The 12,784-nt window shown below is 34.7% G+C and overlaps 1 protein-coding gene across 3 annotated transcripts in view; it reads right to left on the bottom strand.

Annotated features, from left to right (window-relative positions):
- The window catches only part of LOC126828173 (cholecystokinin receptor type A), a 71,647-nt gene that overhangs the window by 23,054 nt on the left and 35,809 nt on the right, over nucleotides 1-12,784 (bottom strand). The window contains exons 1-2 of one of the 3 annotated variants that reach the window (XM_056102550.1): nucleotides 12,580-12,598; nucleotides 11,944-12,093 (exon numbers count right to left, since the gene is read on the bottom strand). The exons of 1 other annotated variant lie outside the window; for it this stretch is intronic. The gene's annotated coding sequence lies outside the window, so the exon portion shown is untranslated. Of the gene's footprint in view, nucleotides 1-2,649; nucleotides 3,125-11,943; nucleotides 12,094-12,579; nucleotides 12,599-12,784 lie in introns of those variants that run through there. One more of the 3 variants, XM_050557787.2, reaches the window with a different exon arrangement.

Genomic DNA, 12,784 nt, shown 5'->3' with positions numbered 1-12,784 from the left:
GGATTCTTCAAAGTTTTTATCTTAACAATCTATTATCACCAAACGTCCAAATTTGACAAACATACTTCAATGCGATTTACAACTGGAATTACTGCATTTGGATTTGAAAAGATCGATAACTTTAGCAACCTTTGTAGTTTTGAAATCACACGAATTTTAAAAACTTGCTAACAAGGGACATAACTAGGCCTACTGAATTACAGCACGCATCATAGTGCTACAAAAAGAAAACACTATTTTCGATAGGTTTTTTTTAAAGTTGTAAACAATATTCCTATTTTAATGTTTTTGTTGCGATTTACTATGTACACTTTCTATATTATTTTTAAGATAACACTTCAACACAAATTTAAGCAGTTATTTGTTTTTAAACAACGTCCGTTTTATTTCGAAATGTTGGAAAACAAAATATAAATTCGAAAATATTGATACGCAACATGCTATGCGCAATCACTAGAAGTACCCATAAAAATAAAAGTCACATTGGGTCAAACTAATATTTTGCACCTTATAATTTGTCCTGAAAAGTACAATCTGATTAAAATACAGATCTATATTTCGTTTCGTTTGTTATACTTTCAATGGTCTCTACTACATGGAGATCTGACAAGTTGTAGTGGGCTTGACATCAGGGGTCATACGAGCGGCTTTTGACCCTATGACTTCAGACATTTGATTAACCAATCAGCGTTGATGTTTCTAGAAGGGTGCCCACAGTTCGTTCATCGCCCGCCAAGAACTCGATGCAACAGATCGTTCCATTGGCTAATCTCTCAGATCAACCAGAACACAGGTTATATAACAACTTTTCCAGATCCTAGTGTAGTAAAGACAATTAAAACGAAATTTTGAGCTATAAAAACGAAACGAAATAGGATCTGTGTTTTGATCACATTGTGAAAAGTATAGACGGAATAAGAGGTAAAAGTCCCTCTTACGAAAATAGCCAATTCTCGTCAACGGATCATGTTATAAATTATTTTTTAAAAATATATTCGTGATAAACTGCCTTTCTGTCTAATCATTATGTCCTGGATTCGGCTCCCGCCATGACCCGAGTATAACTTTTAAGCCAGGTTCCCAAAGCCAGTGTGCCATGTAGTTCGAGGTCCAACCGGATACACATTGCCGAACACATAAAATTAACGTATGTTAGTGCCAAAAAATATTATATTGAAACGTTAACCCCCATGTCATTTTGAAAGGGAGATAAACTTATATTAGTTGGCAGATGAAATTGAATAAAATGAAATGGGGTTTAACATCCTACTGTACTGCTCCGATTGGGCTAATGAAGACGGACATACGCCACACAGTGTGCCATGAGGAAAATTTTTCCCAACTGCCCGGGATCTTTTACCTGCATCATCCGATGACTAGACAGCTGTCGTTGTGAGGTGTTTTATGCGGAAAATTGTACCTGCACCAATGTGTACACGGGGCCTCGTTTTTTTTCGCACTATCCGATCGACTAGACAGTTGTTCTTGTCAGATCCTCCGCCCTGCACTACTGACAAAGGGAAACCACGTCGAAATTCCCAATGAACTTTCTCGGCCAACACCGGGAGCGAGACCTGTAATCTCCCGACAGAGCCCGTGTCTTACCCACTTAGCCACCGCGGCAGATGACCGACATCGGTTATCAACACTGTATTTAAAAAGGCTCGTTTTTAAAATTTTAAGCTAAATATAATTCGACAAAATTCGATAACACAAGGAAACTGGCAATCCAAATTAGCACCAGGGCACAGACAGGATCGTACATTGTAAGAAAAATTTCTTGCTACAAATTCTAATAAAGGTCATTCTAACAAACCTGTTCTATTCCTTTATACTTTTGACCGTATGCACCTGTACTGTCTTAATGTAGCTGAATATATACATATTGAAGTATTTAAAAGAGATCTTTAGACGTTGCCGTTTGTTTATATTTTATTCATTGCATCGTCTATGTTTATTTTCAGTGTCTAGCAATTCCCCCATAAAGTCAGGTGTTACTTAAAGGCTACATAATATGTACTTCAATTTGTGCACAGTTAAAACTGATCAGTTCAAAATAATGAATAAATTATGTAAAATCTACCACGACTAGATTTTCCCTTTAGTTACATGTAAATACCTGTACACGTATCATGTTTAGAACAGATTGAAAATAAACACATTTTACCAGTAGTTAATATGTCAATTCCCATTAAAAATTTCATGAATATTAAAAGCTTTAAAATTGAGAAATTCAAAACTATACACAACATTATACAAAATAAACATTAAGAAAACTACTGAGCTGTACAGTGTACATTTTCAACAAAATATCTAGGTAATATGTTTATATCAAAATCACAGATGAGACAGAATGGAACCAAACCCATTATTAATTTTACGAATCGTAAACTACGGATAATGTTATCAATCATATATAAATTAACAATTTCGATAAATATTCTAAAGTAGAAACCCATGCTATATAAATTCTAATCATTTTAGATTTACACAAGAAAAGCAATACTGGCGTGAAATTGGTTATTGTTATCCATTTAATATAAGTAAAATGCCTGGAACAAGAAAATGTCATATACATTAATAACGTCCTTAAAAAGTCATTTCACTTAATAAATCTTTCTAACATGCCAATAAAGCTATAAAACTGACCTAAATCAACTTCGGTGGAGCGTAGAACCAACAAGACCATTGACATAGATCAATCTATTTTCCAGACTAAGTCCATTATGTCATCATTGATCGGCCGATGTTTCAGGATAGAGCGGTTGCAAGTATGACAGTGAGTGAAATAACTTTGATAAGAGCTTCTCTCCGTCTTATGAAATTATAAATAATATCACTGACAAGCCGATAAATTTATAACTACCCCTAGTCTCTGACCTCTTACATATGTAATGGCCGGGTACATCGTAAAGCTGCTTCTGTTATTGAAACGGTCGGAATATATATGCACCAACACCATAAAATTGTCCACGCGATCTTGTTTATTTCAGTTAATCGATGATACTACAATGCTTATTTAAATTCACCCGTGTGCTAATATAGTTCTATCCACGTGTATCTCTCAACTTTAAACACCACCTTTAATATAATTGAAACAATCACGAATTTACACTTACTTCAAGTTATAATCTGAAGAAATCGCGTTCTAACTTAAATGTCTCGATAAAATTAACATCACCAATCGTGTTTTAAAGGTAAGCCCTTTGATTGGAAAACGGGTTGTAGCAATTAAAAGAAAAAGCCAACTGATTGTTTAAGTGTTCGTGAGATCACGTAGAAAGCAAAGTGTGTGACGTAGTCAGTAATTCAGAATGACAGGTGGCACTCATTTGTCTTACTTAATCACAAGAATAAATATGTTTTGACAAAAGCTGGCTTTGAAGTTAATCCTGTTGAACATTATGTTCTTGCCAAGAATACCATTTATCCTATCAGGAATCACAGACCTTAATGCCCTGGAGGCTAATAATGTAGACAGGTATAAGAATACCGGCATCAAGATATCCTTATCACGGTTATAGAACCTTTTAGTCTGATTCCATGTCGGTTAAACGATGCTATTCTAACTAGCAATATTTTTTCTGAAAATATCTATCCACCCGATACGATCCTCAAAGATGGCGAGAAGGCTAATACATTGTTACCTGATAGATGTCAAAAAGATATTTTATACCTGAAGGTAAGCGAAATGTATCGAGGATGACAATATATCAAATTAAAAATAGAAAACTGAAGCGAATTAAATAAAAACAAAATTACGTGCTGTTTAGTTTTTCGTCTGTCGTGAAATTTGAGATGAATTGTTAACGTATTTTTAATTAAATCTATATACTAGTATTTTCTCTCACTAAATAAGTTTGTACTTTTTTAAAAAGCGAATAACAACATTATTCTTGGATTGACTATAAATCTGTTAACTAAAAAATTCTCCGATTTAGTTAGCTGCTCGACGTGTTATGCAGATCTAGTTAATGATCTTTACCGGGGGTTGCATTTCCTTCAAAGTAAATAATATTAACTAACCAGTTATCGTTTTCATTTATGCCCTTTACAACAGTCAATTAATATGAATAAACAAAATGCTAAAGAATTATTGATCACTCGTTCTGAACTGACAACACCTTTAGATGATTCTGATTGTTAGCTGGTGTCATTGGTTTGATCTTTGACATCATTAGCTATGTATCAGCACATACATTCATTCGTATCTCTATGAATAATATCATTTATGATTAATGTTTGCAGAGAAACCAAATTAAAGCTATGCAGAATGTCAGCTATAACAGAAGTAGAATCTTATTTGCTGATTCTTGAAGAAAAAACTAACACATTACGTTATGGATCAGGATGTAATCTGTAATAGAACACCTATAGGATTTCTTAGTTTTCTTTACCTAAAACATGAGCACGAAACGCTAATAGAAATGTTTTATATCGCAAAAATACTGTTTTAGTAAACGAAATCTTGTTTAACATTATGTGATTACTGAAAAGTTAACTTGATTTGTGGGAAATATACCTTCCTTAACCTAAGATTAGACTAACAATCTCACATTAAACTAAAGGCCAGAGGCGTTAAAATGTAGTGCACGGTCAAACCGAAGACAGATTTCTGAATATTTTAACCAATGTTTCTTTATTGTCAATACCCAGCCCTAACCTTTTCGCTTCACGGATTATACTGGCAACACGGAATTGTGCCCGAACAGCGCCCTACTCTTATTTCTAATTCCAACTGCCAAGGGTTCTTTTACGGGCACACCATTGTGTACACAAGAATTCGGTTATTGATTCTATCCGAAAGACTGAACGTTGTTCCTTACCATGGGAGTTGGACAGAAGATTGAGATATTATATAAATCAACGAATGTATCAAAATCAAATCATATGAGATTGGGTTAAACGCTCTACTGTTCTGCTCCGACCGGGATAATGAAGACTGGCAAACGCCATACAGTGTGTTATGTGGGAAATTTTGCCCGGGCAGCGGCACTACGACTTACTCTTGTACCGAATCCCATCTGCCAAGGGAAAGAATGTAACAAAAACGTCAAAAAATTAAAAACAATATGCAAGCCCCAAAAGCTATTTATTCGATTTAATCTATCCCTGATGTTTTTCCCGATGATGTATCCAATTTTGTTTTTGTTTTCTTTCTGTTCAAGTTAATATTCTGTTTCTATGTTTGTCTTTGTAGTTTGGGTAACCTGCTAACATAATTATTAACATTATGATCAACACCAAACACCGTTTTTTGTTCAAAGAATAGCACCGTGTACAATATAATATGTTATATACATTTTTAAAACCCGAAATAAATGGTGAGTTCTAATATATATCGAATCATTAATTCCCTATAACTATTGTAATAGTTATTTCCGTTCTTGGGCAAGAAGTTTAAGAAAAACAATTAGTAGACAGCGATGTATATAGACATAGTTCCTTAATATTAGCTTAGAAATGTCATGTCATCTTTCCCTTCTTTATCCTCATGCTATTACTGTCTAGAATGAGACAACCATCATCAATACCTTAAGCATTATTTTAGGAAACGACTTATATTGCGACATATTTAATTATACATAGACAGCATAATTTTATATATTAACATATATTATCCACTTATATTGAAACATATTTGATTATACATAGACAGCATAATTTATCTATATATGAACAAAAATTTATAGTATTTGCACCCCTGCAATTCCTTAATAATATGTGCTTCAAAATTTATATATACGTATTATATACTACATTTGAATAACACGAAAGGTTAACGTCAGTAACGGAATCTCTTCAAGAACATGGCGTATGGTTAGTTTTCCGTTATTCTATAGACATAATCGGCAAAATTTTGCCAAAACGTTTGTTAAAACCTCTAGTTTTCTGTGAATGGAAATCAGCACCATACAGAAACAGTGATGGTACGTACACAGAATTTAATACTGGAGATTTGGCCATTCTGCATGCTCATTTCTGTAATTCGAAGATAAAACAAGTGTTCAATTGTGTGTTGGCGACTAGTTTGATTAAACACCGAGCACAACAGGGACCATTAATGAATCACCTATTAAATCAAGAATGAATCCGATTATTATTACTCGAATAATGAAACCATTATCTCCTGAATATCAACCTTTTCCCATGGTGACATTTTAAACAGAAAAGGGTACTAATTCTGATCGACCCACATTCGTCCTCTCATGTATGAGCAAACATCGTTTCCATACATCGAAACATAAGCCCAATTGCCAATAACAGGTAAATCGCCCGAGAAGTTCTGAACTAACCAATGTGTTTTTTTTCACAAGATCAGATTAAAACTAATTGAAGTCTTTAAGATATGGAACAATGTCTGGATATTGTTATATGCCCACGTTTTCATGTGGAGGTATATTGTCGTCGCCCCTGTCCGCCCGGCCGTACACATTTTGTTTGTGGACACTATACAGGTCAGAATTTTCATCAAATTTTAACGAAACTTGAAATAGGTTTATAACTCAACTATCCCAGTTCCTTTCGACATTAGCATATATCGCACAGTAACTTCATGGATTATGGCCCCTGGCTGTACGAAAAATCGCGATTTGAGCTTGTGGACAATCTAAGGGTCACCGCTACATCACAATGAGGTTTGAGTCCGAATTTCGTGAAAATCGGGCAAAAACTGGTCGACAAAATGGCCGCTCCCTGTATGCAAAATGTGTAATACCAAGGTTGTGGACCCTCTACAGGTCACAACTTTTATCTGATTCTGATGAAACTTATAAATGTGTGCTTATATCCAAAATATCTCGGTTCCTGTCTATATTAGCGGATATAGAATCGTAACTTCCTGGATAATGGAGCCTGAATTTACGAAATAGCGCGTTTTTGGCTTTTGGACACTCTAGACGTCACAAATTTTTTTTGATTTTAAAAAAAGTTCATATAAAGTATAACACTGTTGTTATATCAATAATTATGGATGAGTTTGAATTTTGCGTAAATCGGAATGAAACTGCCCAAAGCTTGCGGTTGCTTTCGATATTAACACATGTCGGACCGTAACATCATGCTTACATGCAAAATCGCTTTATTAGCTTGTTCCCTGTAATTCATTAAAAGTCAGAAGAATTATTTTATATAAACTTTCAAAGGATACTAATAAACACAGCTAAGATTGCCTAAAGGGACATAATTATAAAAATCTACAAGATTCTTCATTTCCATGAGAAAAAGACCTCAACATAACATATATTATTGCAATATTATGTCCAGTTTCTGAAGACCACCACTACTAAGTTTCATTAAAGAGAATTCAGTCTTGGCAAAATATATCATGTTGACAAGCCCAGCCATGGTAAATGCAGGGGATAATATAATACCAAGGCATTGTCATTATTTTATCAGTGAAATCATTACTCTTACATTTTCAATTGAAATCATTACTTTTACCATAGTCTTCATAAAGGTAATTAATTACCTGTAATGTACTGTGTAATTTATATAGTAACCATCACATTTATTTAATGGCGATCCGAAAAGACAAAAACTTAAAACAGTAAATGGTTTATTTATTTTTTTACAAAATTATGTTCTTATATATTAGTCAATAATTTCGCAACGAACATATTTTTATCTGTCTCCTTATATGACATTTACTTTGTTCACCTTTTATAACTTAATATTCCTCTGTATACTAAGAGGATGTCTAGAAAGTTCAAAGGTTACTAATGCGTTGCTTTTTGGTGTTCTAACACCCAACAGTTTTTTTTACAATATGACCTACCAGAACATTTTTCATTCCCTACCAATAATCACTAACTCAACACAGGTTATCATTGTGTCCTACTTCAGGATTCGCACTGGATGCCATTTACAAATAGCGGTTTCTCCTCAACTCATCTTGTAACTAGACATTTCAAATATATATACTTTAGACACCACTGTAGAAAAATAAACAAATGTCTCCAAAAATCTAAATAATTCTGAGATTATTGGTGATCGAAATGTCTGTATATGATAACCTCTTGTTGATTAAGTATCTCTTGATTAACCATTGTACTTAACCAATGACCAGATCTTTACTTTATAGTACTTGAATTAAGCAATTCACTTCTGAAGTGCAAGATAAGAGTAGTTTTTATAGTTGAAAGTTTCATTTGTCTAACCGGTGCACAGAATTGTGATTTATGAGCACTCGTTAGGGCCACATGTACTTCTATTTTATCGACAAAGATTTGCTGGGATAACAAAATCCGTACCAGAGTTAACCCATTTTCCATAGCAATATGACAAGTCATCTGACTATATCACGTAATGAAAAAATACAGAAATTAGTCACGTCCGGGAGGAATTGGTTGAAATTAACAGATTTTCTGAATCAAATGAGACTGATTATAGTTGAAGCCTTTCGTTTATCGATCATGCTTGATCAGACTGATCCGATGTGGAATGTGACTTCATAGGTTAAATGTCTATTGCTAACTTGAAGTTCATAAATTTGAAACTGCAAGAAGCGGAGGTCAACGAGTACAAAACAAGTCCTATTCACTGTAAAGCAGAATTTCTGTGTACAAGCTGTGATATAAATTAACTATGTAAATACTCTGGTCCACATTGATAGATATTAAGTACATTAGTATATTTTCCTCTATTACTATTTTACAAATAAATCTGTTATTAAAGCATGTATTATTAAGTGGTCGATTTTATGTCGTTGCAGCACATTTACGCGTCCCGTAAGAGTGTTAAATATTATAATATAAAACGTACCAACGCTATTCTTTTAGAATCTCACAAAACAATATCCAACTAAGTATGCTAGCTAAGTCTATTTTAATAGTGCACGAAGTTTGTTGAGTGTTTGTATTCATAAGAACTCCGTGTCCAGATGCAAAAGGTATTAATAATGGTTCCCTACAAACTCATATACACAACATAAATGGCAAGAAATGTAAAATATTGTTGCCCCACTTCCACTAGAGCGAAGCAAATTAACTTCGTTTCTGCCGCTGACTCTCCAAGACATACCATAATATGTTGAGATAGTACTAATAGGTTAGAGAGAGTGGTTAATCTTTTCGATGACTTTGGCTGCTATTTGGATACAATCTGATGACCAGATGAAATCTAATAACCTTCCTTAATACAACATGACAAAAGAGGAAACAAACGGAAGATTCGGGTTTCAGAACAATTTTACAGATTCGTGCATCGACAATAGAAATAAAGTTACAACTTGGCAGGATTGCGAGACATACAATCTTTACAAGAGATGTAACAGCTGCTTAAATAGTATTTGGTTAAATCATTGGACTTTTATTGTAGATACAGACCATTATTAATCAATATAATTCTTGTCCTACATGTGCTGCATACAAACTTCGGGAAATGCGTGGGAAGCTTCAACAGAAAAGGATTCTTTGTTGAAAAAATAAAAGTAAAATTTTAGCAGCTAGTGTGAAACAAAATAAATATGTCAATCATGTACACGTAAAATATTCAAATAAGAATTCAAAAGACTCGAAAAAAAAAAATGACTTGTTGAAACAAAAGATACACTACACTGTCCGCTGGAATGTAAGTCCTTCGGGTAAGGTAGTGTCATCTGTTGATGTACTTACCCCACTTCAATTTACGAAACATCCCCTGTGGGGAGTCATCTTGCGTTTCATAGATTTCGCCGAATTCTCTCACTACATTTATATATTTTGACTTTCTGTTGCTATCATCTGTGCGTGACTTACATTGACAAAGCAAGTTGTTTATTGCTTATCTATTAGCCATTGAGATATTTGTAAAATATTTAAGATGGATTCAGAAAAATGCCTAACTTTCGTGAAGTCGAAGTAAATAATTGATAAACTAATATTTGGAAGAATGAATTAACATCTTTTAACATTGATTGGTTGGCAGTGTTCGACAGATGGATATGATGAGATGCGACCATGTGTATCTTGAAATTACTTCTCGAGGGTACTCTGGGGATTGTTATGAATTGTTATGAACACCAACAATAATTAACGGCTTATCAATGTCTGATTGGGATACAAGTACATCTTTATCCACATTGTGTTCCAAGTTCCACAATCAGGTCTTTGTCAGCAAATTATCTACACATGTAAACTAACCATGCTAATTAAGATTAAGTAATGATCAATGCAATAGTTTCGTGAGGATAGCCGGATATCATGTTAGCATCCAGGAAACAGAACATAACCTATTGTTTCATTAACTAAATTGTAATCTGATATGCAAACACACTCTAATAAGTAACAGGGCAATTATTTTATTTTAAATCCAGACTAAATGACAGAAATAAGGATCTCAAACGCGCGTGCTATCTCCCCCCACCCACACACACCTACCGACTTGCTCTTACCTTCCCTTTACGAACGGGAGACAGTGTGCGATATGAAGTTTCACAGTTGAGTTGAGCATGAACTTATAAAACGGACATAGTAGGTTGGCCCACAAACATGATGGTCGGAGGTTGAGAGAAATGGAGTTTAACGTCCACTCGATACAAACTAGGTCATTTCGGGACTAACACATGTTTCATTTTATTTCAACAATTCACTTGCGGGAGGAAACCTGAGGACCCGGAGAAAACCCACGAGGTTGGACAGGCGGTCCTACTCCTTGTCACGAACACGGGTAGTCGAAACCATGCCAGTTGGCTCAATGAAAGACCTTATGATACAGCGCGCAAATGCTAACCATTCGCCCCCCCCCCCCACAAAATAGTCGGAGAACTTTTAAGCAGAACCCATAAGGTCACAATGCCCCCCCCCCCACTACTAAGCCGCATGCATAATATTATTCTCGGTCTGATGGTTACATATATTAAAATATGCAAGACATTATTAGCAGACCCGCATAACTTAAATTTTTATTTCAATTAAAGGGCCAATCGCAATTATATTTTGGAGAACAAACTGCTTAATTTTGTGTTAAAAGCCCTTAAAGTCCTCTACCTTATGGCCGATCAACTAACTCAATATACGTGATACGTTTTCAATCAACTTGAACCCGTCGGGATTAAACCAAATTTATTTTGTAAAAATAACGTGTAGGTGACATTTACCTTTTGTTATCAAGTACAGCACGTGGGTCATGCACTGTATAGACTTCCAAAGGCACGGCAGTAGATTATCAGGTCATCCAACGAAAAATTCGACCCGAAATCTTAAAAGGGTTACGTGTCCGTATAAGCGGTTTTGACGTCCACGTCCAAGCGACTAAATATTTTGAGCTGAAATACACCTTTCCGCGATATTCTGGCGCTTAAATTTCATATGTTCACGGACTTCTATTTCTGAGAATCTGTTAAATTCGGGATGGCCCCTTTAACTCAAGAAACAGAAAGAAAGCTTAAATTTCGATAAGCTATGTATACCCAAATGCACCATATATTTCAATGAGCAGATTTGCATATATTAAAATTACTGCTATTATAGGATAAAGTGGGCGGTTTTATCATCATTCCAATGCACCTCACCTTTATTACCCTCCTTTATTAATTAAATAATTCAATTAGCTGTACGAGTAATGAACGTTTCTGGACATGGAATACATACAATTGATAAACATACACCCGATATTGTTAATACACGACACAAGGTCCGGACTTATAGGGTAATAATGTGGGGTTTATTTTCTTTAAATGGTAAAAGAAATAAATTTAATTTAAGCTTCGCCATTAAAGACTCTCACGTAATCTTAGCCTATTCAAACTATGAACAGTTTGTTGAATGAGTCATGCATGAATTGTTTTCACAAAAGAAATCCAGCTTTGATCTGCGATTCGCGAAATCCTCTTTGTATCGCTTTTGATCTGTAAAACGTTTACCAGACACGATTCTGTTCGGATTTCATGCTGGTGAAACTACAAAATTATAGCGCAGGTTAATTATTATTACTCAAAAGTCAAAATATTAAATTTGGCCTTACCGTTCAATTCCAAAAGATTACATTGATGGCAGAGAAATTCCTTGATTTGGAATTATATGGTAAAATCCTTTATGTGTAGCCAGATCTTGAAGACAGTAGACATAAAAAAAAATCTCGTCGCTAAGTTACCACCACTATTAAGACGAATCTCTGAAACACAATTGTGACACAAGACAAAGGAGTATGTGATTTTTCTTTTCTCGGCAAATTTCTATGTCTTACTTTAGTTATATGTCTCTCGCGGTTGATCTCTTGATTATAAATGTTCTAGACAAAAAAATTCTTTCAAGCTCCGGTATTTAATTGATTTCCATTAAGCATAGCTGGGAAAGTTTCTTTCTATAGCGGATTGTAACCGACTACACTAAGAGCTATATTGGAAAGTAATTACAGCCTGGGAAAATACAAAACTTTGTCAAACTTATTCATATCTAAACTATAATGCTGAACTAACTGGTTTTATTCTGGAATAGAACACAATTAAACGGTAATCATTGCGTCAATGAATCCGAGCTTGTCGATAATTCCTCAATTAGTTTGTACTCGGCAGAGAAAGGAAAAGTCACCAAACGGCTTGCAGATAGTATCCGGCTTCAGTGAGAGTTTCGGTGGTTATCAACAATTGCTATAACTAACCAAGTAGTTATTCAGCTTGCAGTCAATACGTTATCCCGCCCTTCTATTGGATTCTGTTTAGTCTCATGTCAGCATACGGCCTGTGTGAGAAGAAGGATATAAAACATGATTAAGAGACTGCTACATGGACATAGCTATAGATATCCTGTTAACGTCTATCACACAAGAATTTTTATTATGACTTACATTCCAATACCCATACGGC

Source organism: Patella vulgata, chromosome 7, assembly GCF_932274485.2.
Source record: "Patella vulgata chromosome 7, xgPatVulg1.2, whole genome shotgun sequence".
In the NCBI taxonomy this organism is placed as follows: domain Eukaryota; kingdom Metazoa; phylum Mollusca; class Gastropoda; family Patellidae; genus Patella; species Patella vulgata.
The sequence above is the reverse complement of the archived record's forward strand: the minus strand, read 5'-3'. Positions and strand labels throughout refer to the sequence as shown.